This window comes from Bos indicus, chromosome 16 (assembly GCF_029378745.1).
Source record: "Bos indicus isolate NIAB-ARS_2022 breed Sahiwal x Tharparkar chromosome 16, NIAB-ARS_B.indTharparkar_mat_pri_1.0, whole genome shotgun sequence".
NCBI classification, from domain to species: domain Eukaryota; kingdom Metazoa; phylum Chordata; class Mammalia; order Artiodactyla; family Bovidae; genus Bos; species Bos indicus.
In genome coordinates this window covers 4,450,711-4,468,862 of record NC_091775.1, presented here as the reverse complement: position 1 = coordinate 4,468,862, position 18,152 = coordinate 4,450,711, and the positions used below count along the sequence as shown (strand labels likewise).

General features: G+C 40.9%; 1 long non-coding RNA gene across 2 annotated transcripts in view; it reads left to right on the top strand.

Moving 5' to 3' along the window:
* Positions 1 to 15,611, top strand: part of LOC109570729 (uncharacterized) — a 32,716-nt gene extending 17,105 nt beyond the window's left edge. Inside the window, exons 3-4 of one of the 2 annotated variants that reach the window (XR_011560711.1) lie at positions 11,733 to 11,872; positions 15,494 to 15,611. This is a non-coding gene — a long non-coding RNA (uncharacterized lncRNA). The other variant, XR_011560713.1, reaches the window with a different exon arrangement.
* Positions 15,612 to 18,152: the final 2,541 nt, after the last annotated feature.

Genomic DNA, 18,152 nt, shown 5'->3' with positions numbered 1-18,152 from the left:
AGGAATTCACCCAAATTTGTAAAGCAAAGTCTGTGATAAACCTTTGGCATGGCTTTCCTTGCCCTGAGAGACCTTTAAAAAAGTTCAGTCTGAAACTCTTTATGAACATTTCCTAACAGTCAATTTAAAAGAGCCTATTACATCAATTACACTTATATAAGTAATCAGACAAAGTTTATTAAAAGCAGATTTAATATACAAACAAATTCGTCTCAATTTAGCTATATTTGGTAAAAATGAGGGCAATTATAGAGAGAAAAGAGCAGGTTTTAGTGGATATTAAATTCTGGTTTTGTTAACGGATGACAATACAAAAAAGAAAACTACAGGCCAATATCCTTGATGAACATAGATGCAAAAATTCTCAACAAAATTTTAGCAAGCAGAATTAAGCAACACATCAAAAAGCTCACACACCATGATCAAATTGGGTTTATTCCAGGGATGCAAGGATTCTTCAATATATGCAAATCAATCAATGTGATACACCATATTAACAAATTGAATCATAAAAACCATATGATAATCTCAATAGAGGATTTCTTTGGAAGGAATGATGCTAAAGCTGAAACTCCAGTACTTTGGCCACCTCATGCAAAGAGTTGACTCATTGGAAAAGACTCTGATGCTGGGAGGGATTGGGGGCAGGAGGAGAAGGGGACGACAGAGGATGAGATGGCTGGATGGCATCACTGACTCGGTGGATGTGAGTCTGGGTGAAGTCTGGGAGTTGGTGATGGACAGCCTGGCGTGCTGCGATTCATGGGGTCGCAAAAAGTCGGACACGACTGAGCGACTGAACTGAACTAAACTGAATCTCAATAGATGCAGAAAAAGCCTTTCACAAAATTCAGCACCCATTTATGATTAAAACTCTTCAAAAAAATGTGCATAGAAGGAACCTACCTCAACCTAGTAAAGGCCGTATATGATAAGCCTATAGCACACATTATATTCTCAATGGTGAAAAACTGAAAACATTCCCCCTAAGATCAGGAACAAGACAAGGGTGTCCACTTTCACCACTATTATTCAACATAGTTCTGGAAGTCCTAGCTACAGCAATCAGAGAAGAAAAAGAAATACAGGGAATCCAGATCAGGAAATAAGTAAAGCTCTCACTGTTTGCAGATGACATACTGTACATAGAAAACCCTAAAGACAGTATCAGAAAACTACTAGAGCTAATCAGTGAACTTAGCAAAGTTGTAGGATACAAAATCAATACACAGAAATCACTTGCATTTCTATATACTAACAATGAAAAATCAGAGAAATTAAGGAATTAATCCCATTCACCATTGCAACAAAAAGAATTAAATACCTAGGAATAAACTTACTTAAGGAGACAAAAGAAATGTACACAGAAAATTATAAGACACTAATGAAAGAAATCAAAGATGACATAAACAGATGGAGGGATATTCCATGTTCCTGGGTAGGAAGCATCAATATTGTGAAAATGACTATACTACCAAATGCAACCTAGAGATTCAATGCAATCCCTATCAAATTACCAATGGCATTTTTCACAGAGCTAGAACAAAAAATTTCACAATTCATATGGAAACACAAAAGACCCCAAATAGCCAAAGCAGTCTTGAGAAAGAAGAATGGAGCTGGAGGAATCAACCTTCCTGACTTCAGCTTATACTACAAAGCTACAGTCATCAAGACAGTATAGCACTGGCACAAAAACAGAAGTATAGACCAATGGAACAAGACAGAGAGCCCAGAAATAAACCCATGCACTTATGGGTACTTTATTTTTGACAAAGGAGGCAAGAATATACAATGGGGTAAAGACAGCCTCTTCAATAAATGGTGCTGGGAAGACTGGACAGTTCCATGTAAAAGAATGAAATTAGAACACTTCCTAACACCATACATAAACTCAAAATGGATTAAAGACCTAAATGTAAGACCAGAAACTATAAAACTCTTAGAGGAAAACATAGGCAGAGCACTCGATGACATAAACCAAAGATCTGCTATGACTCACCTCCTAGAGTAACAGAAATAAAAACAAAAGTAAACTAGTGGGACCTGATTAAACTCAAAAGCTTTTGCACAGCAAAGGAAACTCTAAGCAAGGTGAAAAGACAACCCTCAGAATGGGAAAAAAATAATAGCAAATGAAACAACTGACAAAGGAATAATTTCCAAAATATACAAACAGCTCATATAGCTCAATGCCAGAAAAACAAACAACCTAATCAGAAAGTGGGAAAAAGACCTAAACAGACTTTTCTCCAAAGAAGATATAGGATGGCTAACAACACATGAAAAGATTTTCAACGTCACTCATTATTAGAGAAATGCAAATCAAAACTACAGTGAGATATCACCTCACACCAGTCAGAATGGCCAACATCAAAAAGTCTACAAACAATAAATGCTGGAGAGGGTGTGGAGAAGAGGGAACCCTCTTGCATTGTTGGTGGGAATGTAAACTGATACAGCCACTATGGAAGATGGTATGAAGATTCCTTAAAAACTAGGAATAAAACCACCATATGACCCAGCAATCCCAGTCCTAGGTATATACCCTGAGGAAACCAAAATTGAAAAAGACACATGTATCCCACTGTCATTGCAGCACTATTTACAATAGCTAGAACATGGAAGCAACCTAGATGTCCATTGACAGATGCATGGATAAAGAAGCTGTGGCACATATACACAATGGAATATTACTCAGCCACAAAAAGGAATGCATTTGAATCAGTTCGGATGAGGTGGATGAACCTAGAACCTGTTATACAGAGTGAAGTGAGTCAGAAAGAGAAAGATAAATGTAGTATTCTAATGCATATACACAGAATCTAGAAAAATGGTACTGAAGAATTTATTTACAGGGCAGCAATGGAGAAACAGACATAGAGAACAGACTTATGGACATGGGGAGAGGCCAGGAGAGGGTAAGATGTACGGAGAGAGTAATATGGAAACTTACATTACCATATATAAAACAGATAGCCAACGGGAATTTGCTGTATGACTCGGGAAACCCTGTGTTCTGTGTCAACCTAGAGGTGTGGGATGGGGAGGGAGATAGGAGGGAGATTCAAAAGGGAGGGGATATATGTAACTTCTGTCTGATTCATGTTGAAGTTTGACAGAAAACAACAAAATTCTGTAAAGCAATTATCTTTCAATAAAAAAAAATTCTGGTTTTGTTAATTTATCTCTGTACTTACTGCCTAAGACTCAGTTCCAAGTCAGTTCCTTACTGTTATATTATTGTAAAATAAAAGGACATTCTAATTTGTTTCTGAAGCTTATCTCAGTAATCTATCTTTGGATGAAGATCAGATGCATCATGACCTTCAGCCAGAGATTATGCATGCTGGAAAAGACATCATTTAAAAAGCAAGAGAGTGCCAGAAAAACATCTATTTCTGCTTTATTGACTATGCCAAAGCCTTTGACTGTGTGGATCACAATAAACCGGAAAATTCTGAAAGAGATGGGAATACCAGTCCACCTGACCCACCTCTTGAAAAACCTGTATGCAGGTCAAGAAGCAACAGTTAGAACTGGACATGGAACAACAGACTGGTTCCAATAGGAAAAGGAGCACATCAAGGCTATATATTGTCACCCTGCTTATTTAACTTCTATGCAGAGTACATCATGAGAAACGCTGGGCTGGAAGAAGCGCAAGCTGGAAGCAAGACTGCCGGGAGAAATATCAATAACCTCAGATATGCAGATGACACCACCCTTATGGCAGAAAGTGAAGAAGAACTAAAGAGCCTCTTGATGAAAGTGAAAGAGGAGAGTGAAAAAGTTGGCTTAAAACTTGACCTTCAGAAAACGAAGATCATGGCATCTGGTCTCATCACTTCATGGTAAATAGATGGGGAAACAGTGGAAACAGAGGTGGAGTTTATTTGGGGGGGCTCCAAAATCACTGCAGATGGAGATTGCAGCCATGAAATTAAGACGCTTACTCCTTGGAAGGAAAGTTATGATCAACTTAACATAATAAAAAGAAAAGACATTACTTTGCCAACAAAGCCATCTAGTCAAAGCTATGGTTTTTCCAGTGGTCATGTATGGATGTGAGAGTTGGACTGTGAAGAAGCCTGAGCACCGAAGAATTGATGCTTTTGAACTGTGGTGTTGGAGAAGACTCTTGAGAGTCCCTTGGACTGCAAGGAGATCCAACCAATCCATTCTGAAGGAGATCAGCCCTGGGATTTCTTTGGAAGGAATGATGCTAAAGCTGAAACTCCAGTACTTTGGCCACCTCATGCGAAGAGTTGACTCATTGGAAAAGACTCTGATGCTGGGAGGGATTGGGGCAGGAGGAGAAGGGGACAACAGAGGATGAGATGGCTGGATGGCATCACTGACTCGGTGGACGTGAGTTTGAGTGAACTCCGGGAGTTGGTGATGGACAGGGAGGCCTGGCGTGCTGCAATTCATGGAGTCGCAGAGTTAGACATGACTGAGCAACTGAACTGAACTGACCTTTGTAAACAGAATTGAAACATTTATCTTTTCTCTTTACCTGAGCCCTCCAGAAATTGGAAACTCATAGGTTCCCAATAGCCTTATCAGGTGAATGAGGAAGGCAACCTCCTGGCTGGTGATATTTTGGGAACCTTGAAAAGGGAGGAATTCACCCAAATTTGTAAAGCAAAGTCTGTGATAAACCTTTGGCATGGCTTTCCTTGCCCTGAGAGACCTTTAAAAAAGTTCAGTCTGAAACTCTTTATGAACATTTCCTAACAGTCAATTTAAAAGAGCCTATTACATCAATTACACTTATATAAGTAATCAGACAAAGTTTATTAAAAGCAGATTTAATATACAAACAAATTCGTCTCAATTTAGCTATATTTGGTAAAAATGAGGGCAATTATAGAGAGAAAAGAGCAGGTTTTAGTGGATATTAAATTCTGGTTTTGTTAACGGATGACAATACAAAAAAGAAAACTACAGGCCAATATCCTTGATGAACATAGATGCAAAAATTCTCAACAAAATTTTAGCAAGCAGAATTAAGCAACACATCAAAAAGCTCACACACCATGATCAAATTGGGTTTATTCCAGGGATGCAAGGATTCTTCAATATATGCAAATCAATCAATGTGATACACCATATTAACAAATTGAATCATAAAAACCATATGATAATCTCAATAGAGGATTTCTTTGGAAGGAATGATGCTAAAGCTGAAACTCCAGTACTTTGGCCACCTCATGCAAAGAGTTGACTCATTGGAAAAGACTCTGATGCTGGGAGGGATTGGGGGCAGGAGGAGAAGGGGACGACAGAGGATGAGATGGCTGGATGGCATCACTGACTCGGTGGATGTGAGTCTGGGTGAAGTCTGGGAGTTGGTGATGGACAGCCTGGCGTGCTGCGATTCATGGGGTCGCAAAAAGTCGGACACGACTGAGCGACTGAACTGAACTAAACTGAATCTCAATAGATGCAGAAAAAGCCTTTCACAAAATTCAGCACCCATTTATGATTAAAACTCTTCAAAAAAATGTGCATAGAAGGAACCTACCTCAACCTAGTAAAGGCCGTATATGATAAGCCTATAGCACACATTATATTCTCAATGGTGAAAAACTGAAAACATTCCCCCTAAGATCAGGAACAAGACAAGGGTGTCCACTTTCACCACTATTATTCAACATAGTTCTGGAAGTCCTAGCTACAGCAATCAGAGAAGAAAAAGAAATACAGGGAATCCAGATCAGGAAATAAGTAAAGCTCTCACTGTTTGCAGATGACATACTGTACATAGAAAACCCTAAAGACAGTATCAGAAAACTACTAGAGCTAATCAGTGAACTTAGCAAAGTTGTAGGATACAAAATCAATACACAGAAATCACTTGCATTTCTATATACTAACAATGAAAAATCAGAGAAATTAAGGAATTAATCCCATTCACCATTGCAACAAAAAGAATTAAATACCTAGGAATAAACTTACTTAAGGAGACAAAAGAAATGTACACAGAAAATTATAAGACACTAATGAAAGAAATCAAAGATGACATAAACAGATGGAGGGATATTCCATGTTCCTGGGTAGGAAGCATCAATATTGTGAAAATGACTATACTACCAAATGCAACCTAGAGATTCAATGCAATCCCTATCAAATTACCAATGGCATTTTTCACAGAGCTAGAACAAAAAATTTCACAATTCATATGGAAACACAAAAGACCCCAAATAGCCAAAGCAGTCTTGAGAAAGAAGAATGGAGCTGGAGGAATCAACCTTCCTGACTTCAGCTTATACTACAAAGCTACAGTCATCAAGACAGTATAGCACTGGCACAAAAACAGAAGTATAGACCAATGGAACAAGACAGAGAGCCCAGAAATAAACCCATGCACTTATGGGTACTTTATTTTTGACAAAGGAGGCAAGAATATACAATGGGGTAAAGACAGCCTCTTCAATAAATGGTGCTGGGAAGACTGGACAGTTCCATGTAAAAGAATGAAATTAGAACACTTCCTAACACCATACATAAACTCAAAATGGATTAAAGACCTAAATGTAAGACCAGAAACTATAAAACTCTTAGAGGAAAACATAGGCAGAGCACTCGATGACATAAACCAAAGATCTGCTATGACTCACCTCCTAGAGTAACAGAAATAAAAACAAAAGTAAACTAGTGGGACCTGATTAAACTCAAAAGCTTTTGCACAGCAAAGGAAACTCTAAGCAAGGTGAAAAGACAACCCTCAGAATGGGAAAAAAATAATAGCAAATGAAACAACTGACAAAGGAATAATTTCCAAAATATACAAACAGCTCATATAGCTCAATGCCAGAAAAACAAACAACCTAATCAGAAAGTGGGAAAAAGACCTAAACAGACTTTTCTCCAAAGAAGATATAGGATGGCTAACAACACATGAAAAGATTTTCAACGTCACTCATTATTAGAGAAATGCAAATCAAAACTACAGTGAGATATCACCTCACACCAGTCAGAATGGCCAACATCAAAAAGTCTACAAACAATAAATGCTGGAGAGGGTGTGGAGAAGAGGGAACCCTCTTGCATTGTTGGTGGGAATGTAAACTGATACAGCCACTATGGAAGATGGTATGAAGATTCCTTAAAAACTAGGAATAAAACCACCATATGACCCAGCAATCCCAGTCCTAGGTATATACCCTGAGGAAACCAAAATTGAAAAAGACACATGTATCCCACTGTCATTGCAGCACTATTTACAATAGCTAGAACATGGAAGCAACCTAGATGTCCATTGACAGATGCATGGATAAAGAAGCTGTGGCACATATACACAATGGAATATTACTCAGCCACAAAAAGGAATGCATTTGAATCAGTTCGGATGAGGTGGATGAACCTAGAACCTGTTATACAGAGTGAAGTGAGTCAGAAAGAGAAAGATAAATGTAGTATTCTAATGCATATACACAGAATCTAGAAAAATGGTACTGAAGAATTTATTTACAGGGCAGCAATGGAGAAACAGACATAGAGAACAGACTTATGGACATGGGGAGAGGCCAGGAGAGGGTAAGATGTACGGAGAGAGTAATATGGAAACTTACATTACCATATATAAAACAGATAGCCAACGGGAATTTGCTGTATGACTCGGGAAACCCTGTGTTCTGTGTCAACCTAGAGGTGTGGGATGGGGAGGGAGATAGGAGGGAGATTCAAAAGGGAGGGGATATATGTAACTTCTGTCTGATTCATGTTGAAGTTTGACAGAAAACAACAAAATTCTGTAAAGCAATTATCTTTCAATAAAAAAAAATTCTGGTTTTGTTAATTTATCTCTGTACTTACTGCCTAAGACTCAGTTCCAAGTCAGTTCCTTACTGTTATATTATTGTAAAATAAAAGGACATTCTAATTTGTTTCTGAAGCTTATCTCAGTAATCTATCTTTGGATGAAGATCAGATGCATCATGACCTTCAGCCAGAGATTATGCATGCTGGAAAAGACATCATTTAAAAAGCAAGAGAGTGCCAGAAAAACATCTATTTCTGCTTTATTGACTATGCCAAAGCCTTTGACTGTGTGGATCACAATAAACCGGAAAATTCTGAAAGAGATGGGAATACCAGTCCACCTGACCCACCTCTTGAAAAACCTGAATGCAGGTCAAGAAGCAACAGTTAGAACTGGACATGGAACAACAGACTGGTTCCAATAGGAAAAGGAGCACATCAAGGCTATATATTGTCACCCTGCTTATTTAACTTCTATGCAGAGTACATCATGAGAAACGCTGGGCTGGAAGAAGCACAAGCTGGAAGCAAGACTGCCGGGAGAAATATCAATAGCCTCAGATATGCAGATGACACCACCCTTATGGCAGAAAGTGAAGAAGAACTAAAGAGCCTCTTGATGAAAGTGAAAGAGGAGAGTGAAAAAGTTGGCTTAAAACTTGACCTTCAGAAAACGAAGATCATGGCATCTGGTCTCATCACTTCATGGTAAATAGATGGGGAAACAGTGGAATCAGAGGTGGAGTTTATTTGGGGGGGCTCCAAAATCACTGCAGATGGAGATTGCAGCCATGAAATTAAAAGACGCTTACTCCTTGGAAGGAAAGTTATGATCAACTTAACATATTAAAAAGAAAAGACATTACTTTGCCAACAAAGCCATCTAGTCAAAGCTATGGTTTTTCCAGTGGTCATGTATGGATGTGAGAGTTGGACTATAAAGAAAGCTGAGCGCCGAAGAATTGATGCTTTTGAACTGTGGTGTTGGAGAAGACTCTTGAGAGTCCCTTGGACTGCAAGGAGATCCAACCAGTCCATCCTAAAGGAGATCAGTCCTGGGTGTTCACTGGAAGGACTGATGCTGAAGCTGAAACTCCAATACTTTGGCCACCTCATATGAAGGTTGACTCACTGGAAAAGACCCTGATGCTGGGAGGGATTGGGGGCAGGAGGAGAAGGGGACGACAGAGGATGAGATGGCTGGATGGCATCACCGACTCAATGGACATGGGTCTGGGTAAACTCCAGGAGTTGGTGATGGACAGGGAGGCCTGGCGTGCTGCGGTTCACGGGGTCGCAAAGAGTCGGACATGACTGAGCGACTGAACTGAACTGAACGGACTATTTCCAACCTAGATGGAAAGACCTTTATCAGGTACTCTGTACTCTTACCTAGCTCAGACACAGTGAAACTTAAGGAAATTGCCTCTTGGACCAATGTTTCCACTTAGAAAGGGCCCCTGCACTGCACTGGCCTATAGAAAGGACTGCTGACCTTAAAATCACCTTAAAACAGGACTCAAGTGGAGGAGAAACTACCAGACCAGAATGAGAAGAAGATGACATCTGAAGCAGACAGCTGACCCAAGGTTCTGGACCAGGCCTGGATACCAATTACTCTGATAATTGCTCATACCTTTGCTTATGAACCAAACATATTTCAGTCTCCTGCAGAGTTTGAATTTAACCTAATTGTTTGGTTTATGATCAACTACTTATACCCTACTTTAGTGGATTTCTCCACTCGAAGGTTCCAACTGGGTGACCCTTAGGAAAATTTATTCTAGAATAAAGAAATTATAGTTCTCTTTAGGCCAGTATTGATATTACTAAGTGGGACCCCCTCACCTGGCCAATTAATAATAACTGCTCTGACTCCTACTATAAAAATGAATTTTCTTTTAGGATCACTCAAGCTCAATCAGAATACGGAGTCAAATCTCAGTCAAAAGCTATAACCTCCTGTTTTTATTAGAAGGAACCTCCCACAATTGCAGTATATATTTATGTGGTTAACACCAGGCTATGGACATTTAAATTTAAAGGCTCCTGTATGTCAGGAACAATTAAATCATACAAAGGATAATCAGCTAACAGCAGTAGGGAATTGGGTTGGGTGCCTTATGGGCAATGCCAGTATATAACTTCCCTTAAAAATAAGGATTGGCACAGAACAGACTAAGTCAGATGACCTGGGAATATACTGGCTGCACCTAATAGAAGTTCTTGGCTTAAATTCTTACTTATAACCTTACTACTATCATTTGTATTTTTCCTGTTTTACAAAATTGTTGTTTTTGCATTACCAAATGTGTGTGACTGAGTGTTTGATAAAATGATGACCAGGGGACTAGAAGCAGTTGACCAGATAGATAGTTCTATACTAGATCAATGGTTATATAGTGTAACTCTAGATGTGAGAAAAAGCAACGAGGGGGCATCGTGTCCTGGACCACAATAGACTAGTAAGACTGTCTTGTGATTCAGAGACATTTGACTATATTAGTAGCGCCTGGCCTGGTAATAGCACATTGAGTTTGCATGTTGAGAGCCTCACCTGACCTAGGAATAACCGTTCCTTAACACTGTGGGACAAAATAGTCACTAGATGTCTCCCAAACCACGGTCAAATTTATGACCATGATCGGACACTGCCAACTAAAACCTATCACCTGCCATCTGGCACCGCAAGAATGAAGCCACTGTAGTTGCTGCCCTGCGGCTTACCCTGAAAGGGGTTCAGGGTGGAAATCAGGGGTGAGGCACTGTGCTCTGAGAAAAACTGGCAGAACAGGCATTCATTTAGTTAGATATTTTCAGGAGAAGGTTTTACAAGCCCAATTTCTTGCATCTTCTCGTATCTTCTCAAAAGGAAACATATGTTTCTTGTTACTAACAGCAAACTTCTGCCAAAATGTGTACTTGATTACATGAATCCCTCTTTACCATCATCATATATATACTCATCTCCCCCCTTACCACTTCAGAGCAGTCCCTCAGAGTTATCACAGAAGCTGTCTCCTGGGATATAGTTTTCATTTTGTCCCAGATAAAACTTAATCACAACTATCACAGTATGTTTCTTTTTTTTCCCCCAGTGGTGAACTAGAATCCAAACCTTGGTCTGCTTGATTCTAAAGCTCAGTCCTTTGGCTACCTGAGCTCTCAGAGCCTGTCAAGGTAACCCAAACTTGATCACTGGATCCTTTGAATTGTGTGACAGTTTCCCTTGGTATAAAATTCCCAAATGTGGTGGACAGAATACTGTTTTCCAAATATGTCCGTGTTCTGATCCCCAGAACCTGTCAGTAAGTCACCTTATATGGCAAAAGGGACTTTGAAATGTTATTAAGGATCTTAAATTAGGGAAATTATCCTAAATTATCAGGATGGGCCCACTGTAATCACAAGCATCTTATAATATGGAAGAGGGAGGCAGGAGGGTTAGAAAAGAAGATGTAACAACAGAAGCAGAAGTGGGGGGAGGGATGGGATATACGATGCTTGTTTTCGGTCTTAAAGCTCGAGGAAGGAGACACAAATCAAGGAATAAAAGTGGCCTCTAGAAGCTGAAAAAAGCAAGGGAACAGATTCCCATAAAGCCTTCAGAAAGAAGACAGCTCTGCCAATAACTTGATTTTAGGACTTCTGGCCTTCAGAACTGTAAGATATTACATCTGTGTTGTTCTAACCCACTAAGTTTTTGGTAATTTGTTACATTAAAGCTTAAGAAGCTTGAGTACTATGGTAAATTAAACACAGCCACATATTCTTTGCAGCTGCTCCCATTAGGTGGTGAAGAGTAGTTTCCCAGCTCCTGACTCTGGCTAGCCATGTGACTTGCTGTGACCAATAGAATGCAACAAAATTGGTCTTGTGTGGTTATGAGTTTAGGCCTCAGAGACCTCACAGTTTCTTTTTTTTCTCCTTTTCTTCCTTCCTTCTTGCTCTCTCTCATTCAGATGCTGCCACCATGTGGACAAATCTGAGCTAGATTAGTGGAGAACCCTCAACCAACATCAACTGCTAGCAAGACAGGAAATGAGTTGACAGATAATAGCAGCCCCATCAGGATCCCAAGCAAAGCGAACAGAAAAACCAGGTCAGCAGCGCCTCGAGGACTGTGAACAGACACAGTTATTGTTATTTTAAGCTACTAAATTTTGGGGTGCTGCAACAGATAAATGTTATGGGTACTTTTGAAAAACATCAATTCCTGCCTATCCTCCATTTCTCTAGATAGTGTGATCAAGAATTTCTTGGTAAGGAGCTCCATTAATATGTTTGTGGTGGCTGTTGTTCATCAATAAAGTTTGGAACTCACTAGTGTAGACCTTGGAGACCAAGTCCTACTGAGTTACCTGGACCTCTGAAGCCCACTAAACCTGCTCCATTCACGGCACCTGGGCCAAGGAAACTTGCTCTCTGTCACCTAGTGTACAGGTCAGGGCTTCTTCTATTGCAAATATAAAAAAACCAACTAGAACTGCTTAAAGAAAATGTCTTATAAACATTTGAAAATAATTTTTAAAAGCAATAGGGCTAAATTCAGGCATGGCGTGTGCCTGTTCCCTCCTTATTGCTTGTCTCCACACTGGCTTCATTCTCAGGCTGCCTAGTGGCACTTCCAGGATCAACTTAGTGGAAAAGCTCTCTCAGTAGTCTCCACGAAGTCTAACTGTATGTTGTTGGCTTTGATTGGCTCCATTCTTGAACCAAATCTCTGACTAGGAAAATGCAATGCTGTAATTGGTCAGGCTGGAGCCACCTGGAGCCAAAAGCAGTGTCATCTGAAGTACATAGGACAAGGAGTTAGGGAGATAGCAATTCTCCAGAGAAAAACCGCTAGAGCAGGTTCCAGGAAAGGCATGAATGGATGTTGGGCAGCAAAACCCACTGATATTTGCTATAGCTGGACATGGAGATCAGATTTTCTGATGTCACTTAAATCCTGAAAATTTGCACTGGGTCACCTAGCTACTGGAAATCTTCACCTTCCCAGATCTCAAATGTCTGGATGCCAGGCTGTGCAATTCATCTCGGCCATCACCTGAATGAGGCAGGCAGGTTGCCCTCTCCATCAAAAATGCACCCCCTTCGTATGCTCTGTAAAACAATTGGTGAAGTATTCCCCATGCGAGATAATTTAATCCCAACGCTAAGGGCCCTATCGATATGTCTCCGTGTTCATAATCCTCTCATTTCATGTATGTCTTTGTATCATAATAAAAGCTGGATTAAGGGAAGTTGTAGTCAAACATTTTCCCAGGGAGTTAATCCACTAGGAAAGTTAAAATTAACTGAAAATGTATGAATGAGAATACTGTTTATATCTGGATTTCTCCAGTGGAGACAACCATATGTGCCTGGAAGAAATACTTGGATAAGTGCCTTGTGGGGACAGTTAGGCGACAAGTGTAAGATTCCCAAAAAAATTCAGAAAAACTGATGATGTCAAAATTGCCTTCTAAGGATGCTGGTACTGTTGTCTGCAGGGATTCGAGGTCTTAAAGCTGGAGATCTTCTCTGCCCTTTTCCCTGGCCAGCTCAGTCCCTCTCTCCTCTAAACAAATAAGCACATATCTAGGTATGAAGGAATTCCAGGTACTTCCACTGGCTTTGATTATAACGATGCATGCACGGGTCTGTCTTACTCCTTAAGACAGGAATTTGTTTTATTGATAATCTTCATATCCCCCCCATCAAGTACAATACCAAGCACATAGGAGGCTCTCAGTAAAGATGACAATGTCGCCAGAATTTTAGAAACCAGTCCCTGATAAATGGAAATCTCCATCTTAAAATCCACTCCTCCCTTCAAAATTGTGCTTGCTGGTCACCTGATGCAGGGAAGTCTTCACTTTTATTTGTTTGCTTGCTTTTTAAGACAAAAGCCTGGTCTTGCTCATGAAGAAACAGTCTTTCTGCAGTAAGACCCCTCAAGGAGCCACAGAGATCACAAAGTATACTTCTGGCAGGCCCTGGAAAGCAGCCTCTTTTCTTCAGGCTTCCTGAGCTCCTGGTGGGTTTCTCCGCTGTTCAGAGAGAGCCCCAGGGCTTGCTCCCTCACCTGAGCTTTTTACATCTGCTGTCCTCCTTGGAAGCAGAAAGCACAAGTGAATCAGGAAATCACAGTTCTCAATAAGGAAAAAGATAACTTTAGAAAACTCCATCTATAATCTGGTTTGTGCTCCTTCACCCTACTGAGTATGAAGGTTAAGAAAGGCTCACTGAGGAAATTCACTGGCGGTCCAGTGGTCAGGGCTTGGTGCTTTTGCTGAAGGGGCCTGAGTTTGATCCCTGGTTGGGGAACTAATATCCCACAAGCTGTGCTGTGTGGCCAAAAATAGAAAAAAAAAAACAAGGCTCACTGAAGAACAATGTGTCCTCACACCAACATTCCCAGAAGTACCATGGCCCTGGGAACTAGAGAGTAATGGAAAGGAAATATGACTTTTTAAAGCTGACCTCTAAAAAAGCGATGAGAACATTTTTGTTTTCCCTGGGATTTGATGATTAGAAGGCAAGCATCATCTTCTCTCATGCAGTCTCTGTTTAAACAAATAGCTTTCTTTGTAGACTGCCTAAGCTTTGCAGGAAATAGCATCAATGTGAATGTGATCCCAAACCCATAGTTTCTACTTCCTGTCCTCCAGATTATGTGCACCAAAATCAGATTTTTTTCAGGTGTCTTTTATAGGCAAAGCCCATTGCTAGGTGCACAGAGGACTCAGATCCATCCACACACCATAATCTGCATGCCCTAGCCCCTTTTTGTTTTTTAGTCCCCAAGAATCAGCTCTCACAGATTCAATCAGTCATTGAACTTATACCTACTATAGGAATTTCCACTCACCTTCCTAGGATAGTCCTTTTTTCTCTGGCTTTACCTGCCTTTCCTGGGCTGGACCTCACAGATTACAAGCATATTCTCACTATATGACAGAATCATAGGTAGGGTACAAATATGTCTCATGCAAGATTTGGGATACAGTGATACAAGAAATTATACATCTGAAATTCAAATTTAACTGGACACCTATTTTTGTTTGCTAAATCTGGCAACCCTACAGGTAGGAATAAAATCTTTATCTGAACTACTTTGGATTAGACTTGAAATCTGATCTTGGAAAAAAATCACCCTCTTCTACCTTTTACCAAGTAATTACCAAGTAATTCCCCTTTTCTACCTTTTTCCTGGAAACACAAACTCTCACATACATTCAAGTCCATATAATCGTATTCCCCACTTTTTTTATTTTTGGATTTTTTTAGTTACCATTAAGGTAAATTTTACACCCAGTAAATGCACAGATCTTAAGTGTATATTTGATGAGTTCTGACCAATTTGTACCCCTGTGAAACACATACCCCAATCAAGATATAGACTGTTTCTATTACCTCAAAAAGTTCCCTTGGGCCCCTTTCCAGTTAATGATGTTGCCTCAGAGACAACTGCCATAGATTAGCGTTGCTTGTTCCTGTGCATGCATGCGTGCTCAGTCGTGTCCAACTATGTGACCGCATGGACTGTAGCCCCCCAGACTCCTCTGTCCATGGAATTTTCCAGGCAAGAACACTGGAGTGGGTGCTCGTTCTTGAGTTTCATATAAATGGAGTTACAGTATGTTCTCTTTAGTGTCTGGCTTCTTTCTCTCAACAAGTTGCTTCTGAGATTTGCCCATATGGGTGTTTATCTCAGTCACTTATTCTTTTTCTTAAGGAGTATGAGTCCACTGAATGGATTTACCACGTTTATCCAGTCACCTGTCAGTGAACATGTGAGCTGTTTCCAGTTTGGAGCTATTATGAATAAAGTTTCTATGAACATTGCACACAGATCTTTTTGTGAGGATGTGTTTTTATTTCTCTTGTATTAGTTTCACAGGGCTTATATTAGTTTCTCTTGTATTAGTTTGTGGTAACAAATTATCACAAATTCTATGGCTAACAACAACAGAAATTTATTCTCTCAGCAGTTCGGGAGGCCAGAAGTCTAAAGTGTCAGGACTTCCCTGTGGCTAAGACTCCGTGCTCCCAATGCAGGGGACCCAGGTTTGATCCCTGGTCAGGAAACTAGACCCCACAGGCCTCAACTAAGACCTGGTACAGCCAAATAAATAAATAAAAATATTAAGGGCTTCTCTGGTGGCTCAGTAGTAAACAGTCCACCTGCCATTGCAGGAGACACAGGTTCAATCCCTGGTCTGGGAAGATCCCAGGTTCCATACTCGGAGCCATTGAACCCATGGGCCACAGCTATTGAGCCTGGGCTCTAGAGCCTGGGAACCACAGCTAATGAGTCCACTCAGGGCAACCCCTGAAGTGCACGTGCCCTGGAGCCCACGCTCACAACAAGACAAACCACTGCCATAAGAAGCCCACACACCACAACTGCAGACTAGCGCCTGCTCGCGGCAACTAGAGAAAAGCCCTCGCAGCAATGAAGACCCAGCCCAAAAATAAATAAATTTATCTTAAAAAAAAAAAAAATAATATATATATATACACACACATATATAAAACCAAAGTGTCAGCAGGGTGGGCTCCCTGGAGACTCTGAAGGCCACGTTCCATGTCTCTCTCACCTGTGCTGCTGTTGGCAACCCTTGGCACTCCTTGACTGGTGACTGCATCCCTCCAATCTCTGCCTCGATTGTCACAAGGTGTTTTTCCCCGTCATTAATCCTGTGTCACTGGAGGGACAGTGGAATGGAAGGAGGTAGATGAGCGGGGCAGTGGGGCAGTGACTAGATGCAGTACATACTTTCATGTCAACTCTGTCTCCGCTCTTAATTTACAGGCTCTCTGCAGGCTGGTCCTGACTCCTAGGCTGGGCTGACATCACTGAGCCGAGCAAAGATGTTCACCCAAACGAAGCAGACATCAACCTCTGCAGACAGAAGCCGAGCTCCTGCCTTTCTTCCCCAGTTTCCCCGCTCTGTACATCCACCTCTAAACATCCAGCTTTCTCATACTCCAGAGTGTTGCCCAATCCCAGGTTCTGGAAATTCTCTTGCCTCCAGAAACAAAATGATAACATCCAGCCTGTCTGGGCTTGGCTATGCTATGGACAGACAGCACAAAACCAGAGGAACTGTGACATCCTGCAAAATAAGCCCAGCGCTTGTCCCCTGTACCTCTTTTATCTCCAGCCTCTGTTGTACGATCTAGGAGGTTCTAGCTCTAGGTTTGATCACGGGATCTAGAAGTATTGATATATTAGGCAAGATTAAAACGGAACATTTCTCTGAAGGTCTGGTACTTTTCGAAATCCTGACTTTGAAATTTAGAAGCATCTTGACTCAGCCCCAGAGCTTTGCATCTAGACTGCCCATCCCCTGCCTGGTCTTCCTTCTTACAGCCACAACAGGAAGCCCCCTGCAGGCGGCAGGGCTTCCGTTCCTCCTCTGTCACCCCCTGCACTTGGCTTTTCCCTTCTCTTCAACACAGACATCCAGCTCTGAGCTCAAAAGTCCCTGGGAATGCGGGTCATCTGTGGTGTTTTCGTAGTCTGGGAGGTTCTGAGAGTTTCCAACAACAGGTTTCTTCCACAGAAACCTTCAATCAGTACCTTCCAGGTTTATCCTAGGGAAGGAGATAACGTTAACTTTCTGAGACATAAAAGGTTTTGCTTGCAAGCAGCTCTACAAATATTTTTTTGCCCAATTGCCAGTGTCTGAGGCTTCCTACAGGCCCCACCTGATATCTTCAAATTCACTAGTTCTTGGGTATGTGAATTTGGGGGAGGCAATGAAAAGAGATTTTTTTACATGCCCAGTTGACTATTTAGTTTGAGCAGTCCGAGAAAAGAGAAAGGACAGGTAGGCATCATACTGTTTTGCCAAAAGTTTTCACTTTCATCTCAGGTTCAAAGGATTCATTAACAAAATAAGCCACTTGTTTTATACAAATAAATAATACTAATATTTATTAGAGAGCTATCTAGCTTACTTTCAATGTACTAACATTAAAAGAAAAAGAAATAGAAAGAGCAGAGGATACATCACCAAATTGGGTTTTGACAAACATCCAGACTTAATCAGCGCTGGGAAGTCCCGGGTCACAGCACATCTGGAGTCCCAATTGGAAAGAGGTTCCAGGCAGTACCCCGTTCTATGGGTGAGACTTCAAAGATTGCAGTTCAGGGTTCGCACTTATAATCCCATGACACAAACTAGTATCATCATCAATCTGTGAGCAAATTGCAGCTCTGGTTTCATGTTAATGCTGTTTGTTTTGTAGTGTAAAATTTGGAATGTTAAGCAGGGAGCTTGGTTGGCCAGGGCCCCCTCCAGGGGCTCAAGAGTCCCAAGATTTGTCCCCTATCTTATCTGTGGTGCTGCAAGGCTTGCACTCACAGCAGGAAGTCAGGGCACTCA